An 18,761-nucleotide genomic window follows, 5' to 3' on the forward strand; every position below is an offset into this window, starting at 1 on the left:
CCGGCCCCAAGTCCAAAGATCCCCAAGGAAGACCGCAATGGCACATGGGGCCCCATTGCATCGCAGCGAATCGACGGGAAGCCCAGCTGCCCCTGGCAATGGTAAAGGAGGCCGGCCGGCACTTCCCAGAGGCAACAAGAGAGGCTCCCTGAGGCGCCTGGCATGGGATCCAGAGAGGCAACCCCCGCCTCCCGCTGCGACTCCAGGAAAAGCACGACCTTCGACCCTGCATTCGAGATGAAGCCCGGTTTCCCCGTCCTGTGACCCGAGAGAAAGGCTGAGTCCCCTCGGCTCCCTTGATGCCACTCCAGAGATGCCCCGAGATGCCCATCCCACCTCGAGGGGCACCCCGAGGGCCCTAGCTCAATGCTTGACGGAGACCCGGTGCACCGCAGCGCCTCCTGGGGAATACCGAGGCGGCTCCCTGCCCTCGCCGCTCCAAAGGAGGCAACACCACCCCACTGGGCTAACAGGGGAGACTGGCCAGGGCCCCGCCACAACTCGAGAACCCACCGCCGCAAGTCGGGAAAACCCACGTGATGCCACGCCCATTGCGTGAGGAGGCACTTTTCCCGTGCAGGGCATGGAGAGCATGCCCCGGCACCTCTCCCGTCTCAGAACGGGGCTTGACTCCGTGCGGGTGACACCAGGTGTCCCCCGAGATACCCGTGCCAACCCGCTAAGAAGGCAGGGCTTCCCGCCACAGCGCGAGAGCGTCCCGTGGGCCCCCCTCCCTGCGAGAAGGGGCCCTTTGTATCTGCAGCGACTCGAGAGCCATCCTGAGTGCTCTCTGGCCCTGCAAAGCAGGCTGGACTCCGTCTAGGCGGCCCCAGAGGTGCCCCGAGATCCCCGTGTCCCCACGCGAGTGGAACCCCGCGTCTCCAGGCACAGTTAGACAGCGATCCCACCTCCCCTACGCCACCTCTTCTCGAGAGGGGGGCCGCCGGCTTTGCCTCCACTCGACGGGAATCCCTACTTTCCTTCGCACCTCAAGAGGAGGCCTGTCACTTCTCCTGACGCTCCAGAGGAGGCCCCAAGACACCAGATCCGGCCCCAAGGCCAAAGGTCCCCAAGGAAGCCCGCAATGGCACATGGGGCCACATTCCATTGCAGCGAATCGACGGGAAGCCCAGCTGCCCCTGGCAATGGCAAGGGAGGACGGCACTTCCCAGAGGCAACAGGAGAAGCTCCCTGAGGAGCCTGGCATGGGATCCAGAGAGGCAACCCCCGCCTGCCGCTGCGACTCCAGGAAAAGCACGACCTTCGACCCTGCATTCGAGATGAAGCCCGGTTTCCCCTTACTGTGACCCGAGAGAAAGGCTGAGTCCCCGCGGCTCCCTTGATGCCACTCCAGAGATGCCCCGAGATGCCCATCCCACCTCGAGGGGCACCCCGAGGGTCCTAGCTCAATGCTTGCCGCGGACCCGGTGCGCTGCAGCGCCTCCTGGGGAAACCCAAGGCGGCTCCCTCCCCACGCCGCTCCATAGGAGGCACCACGACCCCGCTGGGCTAATAGGGGCGACGGGCCAGGGTCCCCGCCGCAACTCGAGAACCCACCGCCGCAAGTCGAGAAACCCCACGTGATGCCACGCCCACTGCGTGAGGAGGCGCTTTTCCCTTGCAGGGCGTGGAGAGCATGCCCCGGTACCTCTCCCGGCTCAGAACGGGGCTTCACTCCGTGCGGCCGACACCAGGTGTCCCCCGAGATAGCCGTGCCAACCGGTCAAGAAGGCAGGGCTTCCCGCCACAGCGCGAGAGCGTCCTGTGGGCCCCCCTCCGTGCGAGAAGGGGCCCTTTGTATCTGCAGCGACTCGAGAGCCATCTTGAGTGCTCTCTGGCCCTCAAAGGAGGCTGGACTCCCTCTCGGCGCCCCCAGAGGTTCCCCGAGATCCCCGTGTCCCCACGAGAGCGGAGCCCCGAGTCTCCAGGCGCGGCTCGACAGCGACCCCGCCTCGCCTACGCCACCTCTTCTCGAGAGGGGGGCCGCCGGCTTTGCCTCCACTCGACTGGAATCCCTACTTTCCTTCGCACCTCAAAAGGAGGCCTGTCACTTCTCCTGACGCTCCAGAGGAGGCCCCAAGACACCAGTTCTGGCCCCAAGAACGAAGGTCCCCAAGGAAAACCGCAATGGCACATGGGGCCCCATTGCATCGCAGCGAATCGACGGGAAGCCCAGCTGCCCCTGGCAATGGCAAAGGAGGTCGGCACTTCCCAGAGGCAACAAGAGAAGCTCCCTGAGGAGCCTGGCATGGGATCCAGAGAGGCAACCCCCGCCTCCCGCTGCGACTCCAGGAAAAGCACGACCTTCGACCCTGCATTCGAGATGAAGCCCAATTTCCCCTTACTGTGACCCGAGAGAAAGGCTGAGTCCCCGCGGCTCCCTTGATGCCACCCCAGAGATGCCCCGAGAAGCCCATCCGACCTCGAGGGGCACCCCGAGGGTCCTAGCCCTATGCGTGCTGTGCCGCGGACCCTGTGCCCTGCAGCGCCTCCTGGGGAATCCCGAGGCAGCTCCCTCCCCTCGCCGCTCCAAAGGAGGCAACACCACCCCAGTGGGCTAACAGGGGAAACGAGCCAGGGCCCCGCCACAACTCAAGAACCCACCACCGCAAGTCGAGAAAACCCACGTGATGCCACGCCCATTGTGTGAGGAGGCACTTTTCCCGTGCAGGGCATGGAGAGCATGCCCCGGCACCTCTCCCGGCTCAGAACGGGGCTTGACTCCGTGCGGGTGGCACCAGGTTTCCCCCGAGATACCCGTACCAACCCGCCAAGAAGGCAGGGCTTCCCGCCACAGCGCGAGAGCGTCCCGTGGGCCCCCCTCCCTGCGAGAAGGGGCACTTTGTATCTGCAACGACTCGAGAGCCATCCTGAGTGCTCTCTGGCCCTGCAAAGCAGGCTGGACTCCGTCTAGGCAGCCCCAAAGGTTCCCCGAGATCCTCGTGTCCCCACGCGAGTGCAACCCCGAGTCTCCCGGCGCGGCTCGACAGCGACCCCGCCTCTCCTACGCCACCTCTTCTCGAGAGGGGGGCCGCCGGCTTTGCCTCCACTCGACTGGAATTCCTACTTTCCTTCGCACCTGAAGAGGAGGCCTGTCCCTTCTCCTGATGCTCCAGAGGAGGCCCCAAGACAGCAGTTCTGGCCCCAAGTCCAAAGATCCCCAAGGAAGACCGCAATGGCACATGGGGCCCCATTGCATCGCAGCGAATCGACGGGAAGCCCAGCTGCCCCTGGCAATGGTAAAGGAGGCCGGCCGGCACTTCCCAGAGGCAACAAGAGAGGCTCCCTGAGGCGCCTGGCATCGGATCCAGAGAGGCAACCCCCGCCTCCCGCTGCGACTCCAGGAAAAGCACGACCTTCGACCCTGCATTCGAGATGAAGCCCGGTTTCCCCGTCCTGTGACCCGAGAGAAAGGCTGAGTCCCCTCGGCTCCCTTGATGCCACTCCAGAGATGCCCCGAGATGCCCATCCCACCTCGAGGGGCACCCCGAGGGCCCTAGCTCAATGCTTGACGGAGACCCGGTGCACCGCAGCGCCTCCTGGGGAATACCGAGGCGGCTCCCTGCCCTCGCCGCTCCAAAGGAGGCAACACCACCCCACTGGGCTAACAGGGGAGACTGGCCAGGGCCCCGCCACAACTCGAGAACCCACCGCCGCAAGTCGAGAAAACCCACGTGATGCCACGCCCATTGCATGAGGAGGCACTTTTCCCGTGCAGGGCATGGAGAGCATGCCCCGGCACCTCTCCCTGCTCAGAACGGGGCTTGACTCCGTGCGGGTGACACCAGGTGTCCCCCGAGATACCCGTGCCAACCCGCTAAGAAGGCAGGGCTTCCCGCCACAGCGCGAGAGCGTCCCGTGGGCCCCCCTCCCTGCGAGAAGGGGCCCTTTGTATCTGCAGCGACTCGAGAGCCATCCTGAGTGCTCTCTGGCCCTGCAAAGCATGCTGGACTCCGTCTAGGCGGCCCCAGAGGTGCCCCGAGATCCCCGTGTCCCCACGCGAGTGGAACCCCGCGTCTCCAGGCACAGTTAGACAGCGATCCCACCTCCCCTACGCCACCTCTTCTCGAGAGGGGGGCCGCCGGCTTTGCCTCCACTCGACGGGAATCCCTACTTTCCTTCGCACCTCAAGAGGAGGCCTGTCACTTCTCCTGACGCTCCAGAGGAGGCCCCAAGACACCAGATCCGGCCCCAAGGCCAAAGGTCCCCAAGGAAGCCTGCAATGGCACATGGGGCCACATTCCATTGCAGCGAATCCACGGGAAGCCCAGCTGCCCCTGGCAATGGCAAGGGAGGCCGGCACTTCCCAGAGGCAACAGGAGAAGCTCCCTGAGGAGCCTGGCATGGGATCCAGAGAGGCAACCCCCGCCTCCTGCTGCGACTCCAGGAAAAGCACGACCTTCGACCCTGCATTCGAGATGAAGCCCGGTTTCCCCTTACTGTGACCCGAGAGAAAGGCTGAGTCCCCGCGGCTCCCTTGATGCCACTCCAGAGATGCCCCGAGATGCCCATCCCACCTCGAGGGGCACCCCGAGGGTCCTAGCTCAATGCTTGCCGCGGACCCGGTGCGCTGCAGCGCCTCCTGGGGAAACCCAAGGCGGCTCCCTCCCCTCGCCGCTCCATAGGAGGCACCACGACCCCGCTGGGCTAATAGGGGCGACGGGCCAGGGTCCCCGCCGCAACTCGAGAACCCACCGCCGCAAGTCGAGAAACCCCACGTGATGCCACGCCCACTGCGTGAGGAGGCGCTTTTCCCTTGCAGGGCGTGGAGAGCATGCCCCGGTACCTCTCCCGGCTCAGAACGGGGCTTCACTCCGTGCGGCCGACACCAGGTGTCCCCCGAGATAGCCGTGCCAACCGGTCAAGAAGGCAGGGCTTCCCGCCACAGCGCGAGAGCATCCTGTGGGCCCCCCTCCGTGCGAGAAGGGGCCCTTTTTATCTGCAGCAACTCGAGAGCCATCTTGAGTGCTCTCTGGCCCTCAAAGGAGGCTGGACTCCCTCTCGGCGCCCCCAGAGGTTCCCCGAGATCCCCGTGTCCCCACGAGAGCGGAGCCCCGAGTCTCCAGGCGCGGCTCGACAGCGACCCCGCCTCGCCTACGCCACCTCTTCTCGAGAGGGGGGCCGCCGGCTTTGCCTCCACTCGACTGGAATCCCTACTTTCCTTCGCAACTCAAAAGGAGGCCTGTCACTTCTCCTGACGCTCCAGAGGAGGCCCCAAGACACCAGTTCTGGCCCCAAGAACGAAGGTCCCCAAGGAAAACCGCAATGGCACATGGGGCCCCATTGCATCGCAGCGAATCGACGGGAAGCCCAGCTGCCCCTGGCAATGGCAAAGGAGGTCGGCACTTCCCAGAGGCAACAAGAGAAGCTCCCTGAGGAGCCTGGCATGGGATCCAGAGAGGCAACCCCCGCCTCCCGCTGCGACTCCAGGAAAAGCACGACCTTCGACCCTGCATTCGAGATGAAGCCCGATTTCCCCTTACTGTGACCCGAGAGAAAGGCTGAGTCACCGCGACTCCCTTGATGCCACCCCAGAGATGCCCCGAGAAGCCCATCCGACCTCGAGGGGCACCCCGAGGGTCCTAGCCCTATGCGTGCCGTGCCGCGGACCCTGTGCGCTGCAGCGCCTCCTGGGGAATCCCGAGGCAGCTCCCTCCCCTCGCCGCTCCAAAGGAGGCAACACCACCCCAGTGGGCTAACAGGGGAGAGGAGCCAGGGCCCCGCCACAACTCAAGAACCCACCACCGCAAGTCGAGAAAACCCACGTGATGCCACGCCCATTGCGTGAGGAGGCACTTTTCCCGTGCAGGGCATGGAGAGCATGCCCCGGCACCTCTCCCGGCTCAGAACGGGGCTTGACTCCGTGCGGGTGGCACCAGGTTTCCCCCGAGATACCCGTACCAACCCGCCAAGAAGGCAGGGCTTCCCGCCACAGCGCGAGAGCGTCCCGTGGGCCCCCCTCCCTGCGAGAAGGGGCACTTTGTATCTGCAACGACTCGAGAGCCATCCTGAGTGCTCTCTGGCCCTGCAAAGCAGGCTGGACTCCGTCTAGGCAGCCCCAAAGGTTCCCCGAGATCCTCGTGTCCCCACGCGAGTGCAACCCCGAGTCTCCCGGCGTGGCTCGACAGCGACCCCGCCTCTCCTACGCCACCTCTTCTCGAGAGGGGGGCCGCCGGCTTTGCCTCCACTCGACTGGAATTCCTACTTTCCTTCGCACCTGAAGAGGAGGCCTGTCCCTTCTCCTGATGCTCCAGAGGAGGCCCCAAGACAGCAGTTCCGGCCCCAAGTCCAAAGATCCCCAAGGAAGACCGCAATGGCACAGGGGCCCCATTGCATCGCAGCGAATCGACGGGAAGCCCAGCTGCCCCTGGCAATGGTAAAGGAGGCCGGCCGGCACTTCCCAGAGGCAACAAGAGAGGCTCCCTGAGGCGCCTGGCATGGGATCCAGAGAGGCAACCCCCGCCTCCCGCTGCGACTCCAGGAAAAGCACGACCTTCGACCCTGCATTCGAGATGAAGCCCGGTTTCCCCGTCCTGTGACCCGAGAGAAAGGCTGAGTCCCCTCGGCTCCCTTGATGCCACTCCAGAGATGCCCCGAGATGCCCATCCCACCTCGAGGGGCACCCCGAGGGCCCTAGCTCAATGCTTGACGGAGACCCGGTGCACCGCAGCGCCTCCTGGGGAATACCGAGGCGGCTCCCTGCCCTCGCCGCTCCAAAGGAGGCAACACCACCCCACTGGGCTAACAGGGGAGACTGGCCAGGGCCCCGCCACAACTCGAGAACCCACCGCCGCAAGTCGTGAAAACCCACGTGATGCCACGCCCATTGCGTGAGGAGGCACTTTTCCCGTGCAGGGCATGGAGAGCATGCCCCGGCACCTCTCCCGTCTCAGAACGGGGCTTGACTCCGTGCGGGTGACACCAGGTGTCCCCCGAGATACCCGTGCCAACCCGCTAAGAAGGCAGGGCTTCCCGCCACAGCGCGAGAGCGTCCCGTGGGCCCCCCTCCCTGCGAGAAGGGGCCCTTTGTATCTGCAGCGACTCGAGAGCCATCCTGAGTGCTCTCTGGCCCTGCAAAGCAGGCTGGACTCCGTCTAGGCGGCCCCAGAGGTGCCCCGAGATCCCCGTGTCCCCACGCGAGTGGAACCCCGCGTCTCCAGGCACAGTTAGACAGCGATCCCACCTCCCCTACGCCACCTCTTCTCGAGAGGGGGGCCGCCGGCTTTGCCTCCACTCGACGGGAATCCCTACTTTCCTTCGCACCTCAAGAGGAGGCCTGTCACTTCTCCTGACGCTCCAGAGTAGGCCCCAAGACACCAGATCCGGCCCCAAGGCCAAAGGTCCCCAAGGAAGCCCGCAATGGCACATGGGGCCACATTCCATTGCAGCGAATCGACGGGAAGCCCAGCTGCCCCTGGCAATGGCAAGGGAGGCCGGCACTTCCCAGAGGCAACAGGAGAAGCTCCCTGAGGAGCCTGGCATGGGATCCAGAGAGGCAACCCCCGCCTCCCGCTGCGACTCCAGGAAAAGCACGACCTTCGACCCTGCATTCGAGATGAAGCCCGGTTTCCCCTTACTGTGACCCGAGAGAAAGGCTGAGTCCCCGTGGCTCCCTTGATGCCACTCCAGAGATGCCCCGAGATGCCCATCCCACCTCGAGGGGCACCCCGAGGGTCCTAGCTCAATGCTTGCCGCGGACCCGGTGCGCTGCAGCGCCTCCTGGGGAAACCCAAGGCGGCTCCCTCCCCTCGCCGCTCCATAGGAGGCACCACGACCCCGCTGGGCTAATAGGGGCGACGGGCCAGGGTCCCCGCCGCAACTCGAGAACCCACCGCCGCAAGTCGAGAAACCCCACGTGATGCCACGCCCACTGCGTGAGGAGGCGCTTTTCCCTTGCAGGGCGTGGAGAGCATGCCCCGGTACCTCTCCCGGCTCAGAACGGGGCTTCACTCCGTGCGGCCGACACCAGGTGTCCCCCGAGATAGCCGTGCCAACCGGTCAAGAAGGCAGGGCTTCCCGCCACAGCGCGAGAGCGTCCTGTGGGCCCCCCTGCGTGCGAGAAGGGGCCCTTTGTATCTGCAGCGACTCGAGAGCCATCTTGAGTGCTCTCTGGCCCTCAAAGGAGGCTGGACTCCCTCTCGGCGCCCCCAGAGGTTCCCCGAGATCCCCGTGTCCCCACGAGAGCGGAGCCCCGAGTCTCCAGGCGCGGCTCGACAGCGACCCCGCCTCGCCTACGCCACCTCTTCTCGAGAGGGGGGCCGCCGGCTTTGCCTCCACTCGACTGGAATCCCTACTTTCCTTCGCACCTCAAAAGGAGGCCTGTCACTTCTCCTGACGCTCCAGAGGAGGCCCCAAGACACCAGTTCTGGCCCCAAGAACGAAGGTCCCCAAGGAAAACCGCAATGGCACATGGGGCCCCATTGCATCGCAGCGAATCGACGGGAAGCCCAGCTGCCCCTGGCAATGGCAAAGGAGGTCGGCACTTCCCAGAGGCAACAAGAGAAGCTCCCTGAGGAGCCTGGCATGGGATCCAGAGAGGCAACCCCCGCCTCCCGCTGCGACTCCAGGAAAAGCACGACCTTCGACCCTGCATTCGAGATGAAGCCCGATTTCCCCTTACTGTGACCCGAGAGAAAGGCTGAGTCACCGCGGCTCCCTTGATGCCACCCCAGAGATGCCCCGAGAAGCCCATCCGACCTCGAGGGGCACCCCGAGGGTCCTAGCCCTATGCGTGCCGTGCCGCGGACCCTGTGCGCTGCAGCGCCTCCTGGGGAATCCCGAGGCAGCTCCCTCCCCTCGCCGCTCCAAAGGAGGCAACACCACCCCAGTGGGCTAACAGGGGAGAGGAGCCAGGGCCCCGCCACAACTCAAGAACCCACCACCGCAAGTCGAGAAAACCCACGTGATGCCACGCCCATTGCGTGAGGAGGCACTTTTCCCGTGCAGGGCATGGAGAGCATGCCCCGGCACCTCTCCCGGCTCAGAACGGGGCTTGACTCCGTGCGGGTGGCACCAGGTTTCCCCCGAGATACCCGTACCAACCCGCCAAGAAGGCAGGGCTTCCCGCCACAGCGCGAGAGCGTCCCGTGGGCCCCCCTCCCTGCGAGAAGGGGCACTTTGTATCTGCAACGACTCGAGAGCCATCCTGAGTGCTCTCTGGCCCTGCAAAGCAGGCTGGACTCCGTCTAGGCAGCCCCAAAGGTTCCCCGAGATCCTCGTGTCCCCACGCGAGTGCAACCCCGAGTCTCCCGGCGCGGCTCGACAGCGACCCCGCCTCTCCTACGCCACCTCTTCTCGAGAGGGGGGCCGCCGGCTTTGCCTCCACTCGACTGGAATTCCTACTTTCCTTCGCACCTGAAGAGGAGGCCTGTCCCTTCTCCTGATGCTCCAGAGGAGGCCCCAAGACAGCAGTTCCGGCCCCAAGTCCAAAGATCCCCAAGGAAGACCGCAATGGCACATGGGGCCCCATTGCATCGCAGCGAATCGACGGGAAGCCCAGCTGCCCCTGGCAATGGTAAAGGAGGCCGGCCGGCACTTCCCAGAGGCAACAAGAGAGGCTCCCTGAGGCGCCTGGCATCGGATCCAGAGAGGCAACCCCCGCCTCCCGCTGCGACTCCAGGAAAAGCACGACCTTCGACCCTGCATTCGAGATGAAGCCCGGTTTCCCCGTCCTGTGACCCGAGAGAAAGGCTGAGTCCCCTCGGCTCCCTTGATGCCACTCCAGAGATGCCCCGAGATGCCCATCCCACCTCGAGGGGCACCCCGAGGGCCCTAGCTCAATGCTTGACGGAGACCCGGTGCACCGCAGCGCCTCCTGGGGAATACCGAGGCGGCTCCCTGCCCTCGCCGCTCCAAAGGAGGCAACACCACCCCACTGGGCTAACAGGGGAGACTGGCCAGGGCCCCGCCACAACTCGAGAACCCACCGCCGCAAGTCGGGAAAACCCACGTGATGCCACGCCCATTGCGTGAGGAGGCACTTTTCCCGTGCAGGGCATGGAGAGCATGCCCCGGCACCTCTCCCGTCTCAGAACGGGGCTTGACTCCGTGCGGGTGACACCAGGTGTCCCCCGAGATACCCGTGCCAACCCGCTAAGAAGGCAGGGCTTCCCGCCACAGCGCGAGAGCGTCCCGTGGGCCCCCCTCCCTGCGAGAAGGGGCCCTTTGTATCTGCAGCGACTCGAGAGCCATCCTGAGTGCTCTCTGGCCCTGCAAAGCAGGCTGGACTCCGTCTAGGCGGCCCCAGAGGTGCCCCGAGATCCCCGTGTCCCCACGCGAGTGGAACCCCGCGTCTCCAGGCACAGTTAGACAGCGATCCCACCTCCCCTACGCCACCTCTTCTCGAGAGGGGGGCCGCCGGCTTTGCCTCCACTCGACGGGAATCCCTACTTTCCTTCGCACCTCAAGAGGAGGCCTGTCACTTCTCCTGACGCTCCAGAGGAGGCCCCAAGACACCAGATCCGGCCCCAAGGCCAAAGGTCCCCAAGGAAGCCCGCAATGGCACATGGGGCCACATTCCATTGCAGCGAATCGACGGGAAGCCCAGCTGCCCCTGGCAATGGCAAGGGAGGCCGGCACTTCCCAGAGGCAACAGGAGAAGCTCCCTGAGGAGCCTGGCATGGGATCCAGAGAGGCAACCCCCGCCTCCCGCTGCGACTCCAGGAAAAGCACGACCTTCGACCCTGCATTCGAGATGAAGCCCGGTTTCCCCTTACTGTGACCCGAGAGAAAGGCTGAGTCCCCGTGGCTCCCTTGATGCCACTCCAGAGATGCCCCGAGATGCCCATCCCACCTCGAGGGGCACCCCGAGGGTCCTAGCTCAATGCTTGCCGCGGACCCGGTGCGCTGCAGCGCCTCCTGGGGAAACCCAAGGCGGCTCCCTCCCCTCGCCGCTCCATAGGAGGCACCACGACCCCGCTGGGCTAATAGGGGCGACGGGCCAGGGTCCCCGCCGCAACTCGAGAACCCACCGCCGCAAGTCGAGAAACCCCACGTGATGCCACGCCCACTGCGTGAGGAGGCGCTTTTCCCTTGCAGGGCGTGGAGAGCATGCCCCGGTACCTCTCCCGGCTCAGAACGGGGCTTCACTCCGTGCGGCCGACACCAGGTGTCCCCCGAGATAGCCGTGCCAACCGGTCAAGAAGGCAGGGCTTCCCGCCACAGCGCGAGAGCGTCCTGTGGGCCCCCCTGCGTGCGAGAAGGGGCCCTTTGTATCTTAGCGACTCGAGAGCCATCTTGAGTGCTCTCTGGCCCTCAAAGGAGGCTGGACTCCCTCTCGGCGCCCCCAGAGGTTCCCCGAGATCCCCGTGTCCCCACGAGAGCGGAGCCCCGAGTCTCCAGGCGCGGCTCGACAGCGACCCCGCCTCGCCTACGCCACCTCTTCTCGAGAGGGGGGCCGCCGGCTTTGCCTCCACTCGACTGGAATCCCTACTTTCCTTCGTACCTCAAAAGGAGGCCTGTCACTTCTCCTGACGCTCCAGAGGAGGCCCCAAGACACCAGTTCTGGCCCCAAGAACGAAGGTCCCCAAGGAAAACCGCAATGGCACATGGGGCCCCATTGCATCGCAGCGAATCGACGGGAAGCCCAGCTGCCCCTGGCAATGGCAAAGGAGGTCGGCACTTCCCAGAGGCAACAAGAGAAGCTCCCTGAGGAGCCTGGCATGGGATCCAGAGAGGCAACCCCCGCCTCCCGCTGCGACTCCAGGAAAAGCACGACCTTCGACCCTGCATTCGAGATGAAGCCCGATTTCCCCTTACTGTGACCCGAGAGAAAGGCTGAGTCCCCGCGGCTCCCTTGATGCCACCCCAGAGATGCCCCGAGAAGCCCATCCGACCTCGAGGGGCACCCCGAGGGTCCTAGCCCTATGCGTGCCGTGCCGCGGACCCTGTGCGCTGCAGCGCCTCCTGGGGAATCCCGAGGCAGCTCCCTCCCCTCGCCGCTCCAAAGGAGGCAACACCACCCCAGTGGGCTAACAGGGGAGAGGAGCCAGGGCCCCGCCACAACTCAAGAACCCACCACCGCAAGTCGAGAAAACCCACGTGATGCCACGCCCATTGCGTGAGGAGGCACTTTTCCCGTGCAGGGCATGGAGAGCATGCCCCGGCACCTCTCCCGGCTCAGAACGGGGCTTGACTCCGTGCGGGTGGCACCAGGTTTCCCCCGAGATACCCGTACCAACCCGCCAAGAAGGCAGGGCTTCCCGCCACAGCGCGAGAGCGTCCCGTGGGCCCCCCTCCCTGCGAGAAGGGGCACTTTGTATCTGCAACGACTCGAGAGCCATCCTGAGTGCTCTCTGGCCCTGCAAAGCAGGCTGGACTCCGTCTAGGCAGCCCCAAAGGTTCCCCGAGATCCTCGTGTCCCCACGCGAGTGCAACCCCGAGTCTCCCGGCGTGGCTCGACAGCGACCCCGCCTCTCCTACGCCACCTCTTCTCGAGAGGGGGGCCGCCGGCTTTGCCTCCACTCGACTGGAATTCCTACTTTCCTTCGCACCTGAAGAGGAGGCCTGTCCCTTCTCCTGATGCTCCAGAGGAGGCCCCAAGACAGCAGTTCCGGCCCCAAGTCCAAAGATCCCCAAGGAAGACCGCAATGGCACAGGGGCCCCATTGCATCGCAGCGAATCGACGGGAAGCCCAGCTGCCCCTGGCAATGGTAAAGGAGGCCGGCCGGCACTTCCCAGAGGCAACAAGAGAGGCTCCCTGAGGCGCCTGGCATGGGATCCAGAGAGGCAACCCCCGCCTCCCGCTGCGACTCCAGGAAAAGCACGACCTTCGACCCTGCATTCGAGATGAAGCCCGGTTTCCCCGTCCTGTGACCCGAGAGAAAGGCTGAGTCCCCTCGGCTCCCTTGATGCCACTCCAGAGATGCCCCGAGATGCCCATCCCACCTCGAGGGGCACCCCGAGGGCCCTAGCTCAATGCTTGACGGAGACCCGGTGCACCGCAGCGCCTCCTGGGGAATACCGAGGCGGCTCCCTGCCCTCGCCGCTCCAAAGGAGGCAACACCACCCCACTGGGCTAACAGGGGAGACTGGCCAGGGCCCCGCCACAACTCGAGAACCCACCGCCGCAAGTCGTGAAAACCCACGTGATGCCACGCCCATTGCGTGAGGAGGCACTTTTCCCGTGCAGGGCATGGAGAGCATGCCCCGGCACCTCTCCCGTCTCAGAACGGGGCTTGACTCCGTGCGGGTGACACCAGGTGTCCCCCGAGATACCCGTGCCAACCCGCTAAGAAGGCAGGGCTTCCCGCCACAGCGCGAGAGCGTCCCGTGGGCCCCCCTCCCTGCGAGAAGGGGCCCTTTGTATCTGCAGCGACTCGAGAGCCATCCTGAGTGCTCTCTGGCCCTGCAAAGCAGGCTGGACTCCGTCTAGGCGGCCCCAGAGGTGCCCCGAGATCCCCGTGTCCCCACGCGAGTGGAACCCCGCGTCTCCAGGCACAGTTAGACAGCGATCCCACCTCCCCTACGCCACCTCTTCTCGAGAGGGGGGCCGCCGGCTTTGCCTCCACTCGACGGGAATCCCTACTTTCCTTCGCACCTCAAGAGGAGGCCTGTCACTTCTCCTGACGCTCCAGAGTAGGCCCCAAGACACCAGATCCGGCCCCAAGGCCAAAGGTCCCCAAGGAAGCCCGCAATGGCACATGGGGCCACATTCCATTGCAGCGAATCGACGGGAAGCCCAGCTGCCCCTGGCAATGGCAAGGGAGGCCGGCACTTCCCAGAGGCAACAGGAGAAGCTCCCTGAGGAGCCTGGCATGGGATCCAGAGAGGCAACCCCCGCCTCCCGCTGCGACTCCAGGAAAAGCACGACCTTCGACCCTGCATTCGAGATGAAGCCCGGTTTCCCCTTACTGTGACCCGAGAGAAAGGCTGAGTCCCCGTGGCTCCCTTGATGCCACTCCAGAGATGCCCCGAGATGCCCATCCCACCTCGAGGGGCACCCCGAGGGTCCTAGCTCAATGCTTGCCGCGGACCCGGTGCGCTGCAGCGCCTCCTGGGGAAACCCAAGGCGGCTCCCTCCCCTCGCCGCTCCATAGGAGGCACCACGACCCCGCTGGGCTAATAGGGGCGACGGGCCAGGGTCCCCGCCGCAACTCGAGAACCCACCGCCGCAAGTCGAGAAACCCCACGTGATGCCACGCCCACTGCGTGAGGAGGCGCTTTTCCCTTGCAGGGCGTGGAGAGCATGCCCCGGTACCTCTCCCGGCTCAGAACGGGGCTTCACTCCGTGCGGCCGACACCAGGTGTCCCCCGAGATAGCCGTGCCAACCGGTCAAGAAGGCAGGGCTTCCCGCCACAGCGCGAGAGCGTCCTGTGGGCCCCCCTGCGTGCGAGAAGGGGCCCTTTGTATCTGCAGCGACTCGAGAGCCATCTTGAGTGCTCTCTGGCCCTCAAAGGAGGCTGGACTCCCTCTCGGCGCCCCCAGAGGTTCCCCGAGATCCCCGTGTCCCCACGAGAGCGGAGCCCCGAGTCTCCAGGCGCGGCTCGACAGCGACCCCGCCTCGCCTACGCCACCTCTTCTCGAGAGGGGGGCCGCCGGCTTTGCCTCCACTCGACTGGAATCCCTACTTTCCTTCGCACCTCAAAAGGAGGCCTGTCACTTCTCCTGACGCTCCAGAGGAGGCCCCAAGACACCAGTTCTGGCCCCAAGAACGAAGGTCCCCAAGGAAAACCGCAATGGCACATGGGGCCCCATTGCATCGCAGCGAATCGACGGGAAGCCCAGCTGCCCCTGGCAATGGCAAAGGAGGTCGGCACTTCCCAGAGGCAACAAGAGAAGCTCCCTGAGGAGCCTGGCATGGGATCCAGAGAGGCAACCCCCGCCTCCCGCTGCGACTCCAGGAAAAGCACGACCTTCGACCCTGCATTCGAGATGAAGCCCGATTTCCCCTTACTGTGACCCGAGAGAAAGGCTGAGTCACCGCGGCTCCCTTGATGCCACCCCAGAGATGCCCCGAGAAGCCCATCCGACCTCGAGGGGCACCCCGAGGGTCCTAGCCCTATGCGTGCCGTGCCGCGGACCCTGTGCGCTGCAGCGCCTCCTGGGGAATCCCGAGGCAGCTCCCTCCCCTCGCCGCTCCAAAGGAGGCAACACCACCCCAGTGGGCTAACAGGGGAGAGGAGCCAGGGCCCCGCCACAACTCAAGAACCCACCACCGCAAGTCGAGAAAACCCACGTGATGCCACGCCCATTGCGTGAGGAGGCACTTTTCCCGTGCAGGGCATGGAGAGCATGCCCCGGCACCTCTCCCGGCTCAGAACGGGGCTTGACTCCGTGCGGGTGGCACCAGGTTTCCCCCGAGATACCCGTACCAACCCGCCAAGAAGGCAGGGCTTCCCGCCACAGCGCGAGAGCGTCCCGTGGGCCCCCCTCCCTGCGAGAAGGGGCACTTTGTATCTGCAACGACTCGAGAGCCATCCTGAGTGCTCTCTGGCCCTGCAAAGCAGGCTGGACTCCGTCTAGGCAGCCCCAAAGGTTCCCCGAGATCCTCGTGTCCCCACGCGAGTGCAACCCCGAGTCTCCCGGCGCGGCTCGACAGCGACCCCGCCTCTCCTACGCCACCTCTTCTCGAGAGGGGGGCCGCCGGCTTTGCCTCCACTCGACTGGAATTCCTACTTTCCTTCGCACCTGAAGAGGAGGCCTGTCCCTTCTCCTGATGCTCCAGAGGAGGCCCCAAGACAGCAGTTCCGGCCCCAAGTCCAAAGATCCCCAAGGAAGACCGCAATGGCACATGGGGCCCCATTGCATCGCAGCGAATCGACGGGAAGCCCAGCTGCCCCTGGCAATGGTAAAGGAGGCCGGCCGGCACTTCCCAGAGGCAACAAGAGAGGCTCCCTGAGGCGCCTGGCATCGGATCCAGAGAGGCAACCCCCGCCTCCCGCTGCGACTCCAGGAAAAGCACGACCTTCGACCCTGCATTCGAGATGAAGCCCGGTTTCCCCGTCCTGTGACCCGAGAGAAAGGCTGAGTCCCCTCGGCTCCCTTGATGCCACTCCAGAGATGCCCCGAGATGCCCATCCCACCTCGAGGGGCACCCCGAGGGCCCTAGCTCAATGCTTGACGGAGACCCGGTGCACCGCAGCGCCTCCTGGGGAATACCGAGGCGGCTCCCTGCCCTCGCCGCTCCAAAGGAGGCAACACCACCCCACTGGGCTAACAGGGGAGACTGGCCAGGGCCCCGCCACAACTCGAGAACCCACCGCCGCAAGTCGGGAAAACCCACGTGATGCCACGCCCATTGCGTGAGGAGGCACTTTTCCCGTGCAGGGCATGGAGAGCATGCCCCGGCACCTCTCCCGTCTCAGAACGGGGCTTGACTCCGTGCGGGTGACACCAGGTGTCCCCCGAGATACCCGTGCCAACCCGCTAAGAAGGCAGGGCTTCCCGCCACAGCGCGAGAGCGTCCCGTGGGCCCCCCTCCCTGCGAGAAGGGGCCCTTTGTATCTGCAGCGACTCGAGAGCCATCCTGAGTGCTCTCTGGCCCTGCAAAGCAGGCTGGACTCCGTCTAGGCGGCCCCAGAGGTGCCCCGAGATCCCCGTGTCCCCACGCGAGTGGAACCCCGCGTCTCCAGGCACAGTTAGACAGCGATCCCACCTCCCCTACGCCACCTCTTCTCGAGAGGGGGGCCGCCGGCTTTGCCTCCACTCGACGGGAATCCCTACTTTCCTTCGCACCTCAAGAGGAGGCCTGTCACTTCTCCTGACGCTCCAGAGGAGGCCCCAAGACACCAGATCCGGCCCCAAGGCCAAAGGTCCCCAAGGAAGCCCGCAATGGCACATGGGGCCACATTCCATTGCAGCGAATCGACGGGAAGCCCAGCTGCCCCTGGCAATGGCAAGGGAGGCCGGCACTTCCCAGAGGCAACAGGAGAAGCTCCCTGAGGAGCCTGGCATGGGATCCAGAGAGGCAACCCCCGCCTCCCGCTGCGACTCCAGGAAAAGCACGACCTTCGACCCTGCATTCGAGATGAAGCCCGGTTTCCCCTTACTGTGACCCGAGAGAAAGGCTGAGTCCCCGTGGCTCCCTTGATGCCACTCCAGAGATGCCCCGAGATGCCCATCCCACCTCGAGGGGCACCCCGAGGGTCCTAGCTCAATGCTTGCCGCGGACCCGGTGCGCTGCAGCGCCTCCTGGGGAAACCCAAGGCGGCTCCCTCCCCTCGCCGCTCCATAGGAGGCACCACGACCCCGCTGGGCTAATAGGGGCGACGGGCCAGGGTCCCCGCCGCAACTCGAGAACCCACCGCCGCAAGTCGAGAAACCCCACGTGATGCCACGCCCACTGCGTGAGGAGGCGCTTTTCCCTTGCAGGGCGTGGAGAGCATGCCCCGGTACCTCTCCCGGCTCAGAACGGGGCTTCACTCCGTGCGGCCGACACCAGGTGTCCCCCGAGATAGCCGTGCCAACCGGTCAAGAAGGCAGGGCTTCCCGCCACAGCGCGAGAGCGTCCTGTGGGCCCCCCTGCGTGCGAGAAGGGGCCCTTTGTATCTTAGCGACTCGAGAGCCATCTTGAGTGCTCTCTGGCCCTCAAAGGAGGCTGGACTCCCTCTCGGCGCCCCCAGAGGTTCCCCGAGATCCCCGTGTCCCCACGAGAGCGGAGCCCCGAGTCTCCAGGCGCGGCTCGACAGCGACCCCGCCTCGCCTACGCCACCTCTTCTCGAGAGGGGGGCCGCCGGCTTTGCCTCCACTCGACTGGAATCCCTACTTTCCTTCGTACCTCAAAAGGAGGCCTGTCACTTCTCCTGACGCTCCAGAGGAGGCCCCAAGACACCAGTTCTGGCCCCAAGAACGAAGGTCCCCAAGGAAAACCGCAATGGCACATGGGGCCCCATTGCATCGCAGCGAATCGACGGGAAGCCCAGCTGCCCCTGGCAATGGCAAAGGAGGTCGGCACTTCCCAGAGGCAACAAGAGAAGCTCCCTGAGGAGCCTGGCATGGGATCCAGAGAGGCAACCCCCGCCTCCCGCTGCGACTCCAGGAAAAGCACGACCTTCGACCCTGCATTCGAGATGAAGCCCGATTTCCCCTTACTGTGACCCGAGAGAAAGGCTGAGTCCCCGCGGCTCCCTTGATGCCACCCCAGAGATGCCCCGAGAAGCCCATCCGACCTCGAGGGGCACCCCGAGGGTCCTAGCCCTATGCGTGCCGTGCCGCGGACCCTGTGGGCTGCAGCGCCTCCTGGGGAATCCCGAGGCAGCTCCCTCCCCTCGCCGCTCCAAAGGAGGCAACACCACCCCAGTGGGCTAACAGGGGAGACGAGCCAGGGCCCCGCCACAACTCAAGAACCCACCACCGCAAGTCGAGAAAACCCACGTGATGCCACGCCCATTGCGTGAGGAGGCACTTTTCCCGTGCAGGGCATGGAGAGCATGCCCCGGCACCTCTCCCGGCTCAGAACGGGGCTTGACTCCGTGCGGGTGGCACCAGGTTTCCCCCGAGATACCCGTACCAACCCGCCAAGAAGGCAGGGCTTCCCGCCACAGCGCGAGAGCGTCCCGTGGGCCCCCCTCCCTGCGAGAAGGGGCACTTTGTATCTGCAACGACTCGAGAGCCATCCTGAGTGCTCTCTGGCCCTGCAAAGCAGGCTGGACTCCGTCTAGGCAGCCCCAAAGGTTCCCCGAGATCCTCGTGTCCCCACGCGAGTGCAACCCCGAGTCTCCCGGCGCGGCTCGACAGCGACCCCGCCTCTCCTACGCCACCTCTTCTCGAGAGGGGGGCCGCCGGCTTTGCCTCCACTCGACTGGAATTCCTACTTTCCTTC

Source organism: Giraffa tippelskirchi, chromosome 14 (assembly GCF_054371585.1).
Source record: "Giraffa tippelskirchi isolate mGirTip1 chromosome 14, T2T-mGirTip1v1.2.pri, whole genome shotgun sequence".
NCBI classification, from domain to species: domain Eukaryota; kingdom Metazoa; phylum Chordata; class Mammalia; order Artiodactyla; family Giraffidae; genus Giraffa; species Giraffa tippelskirchi.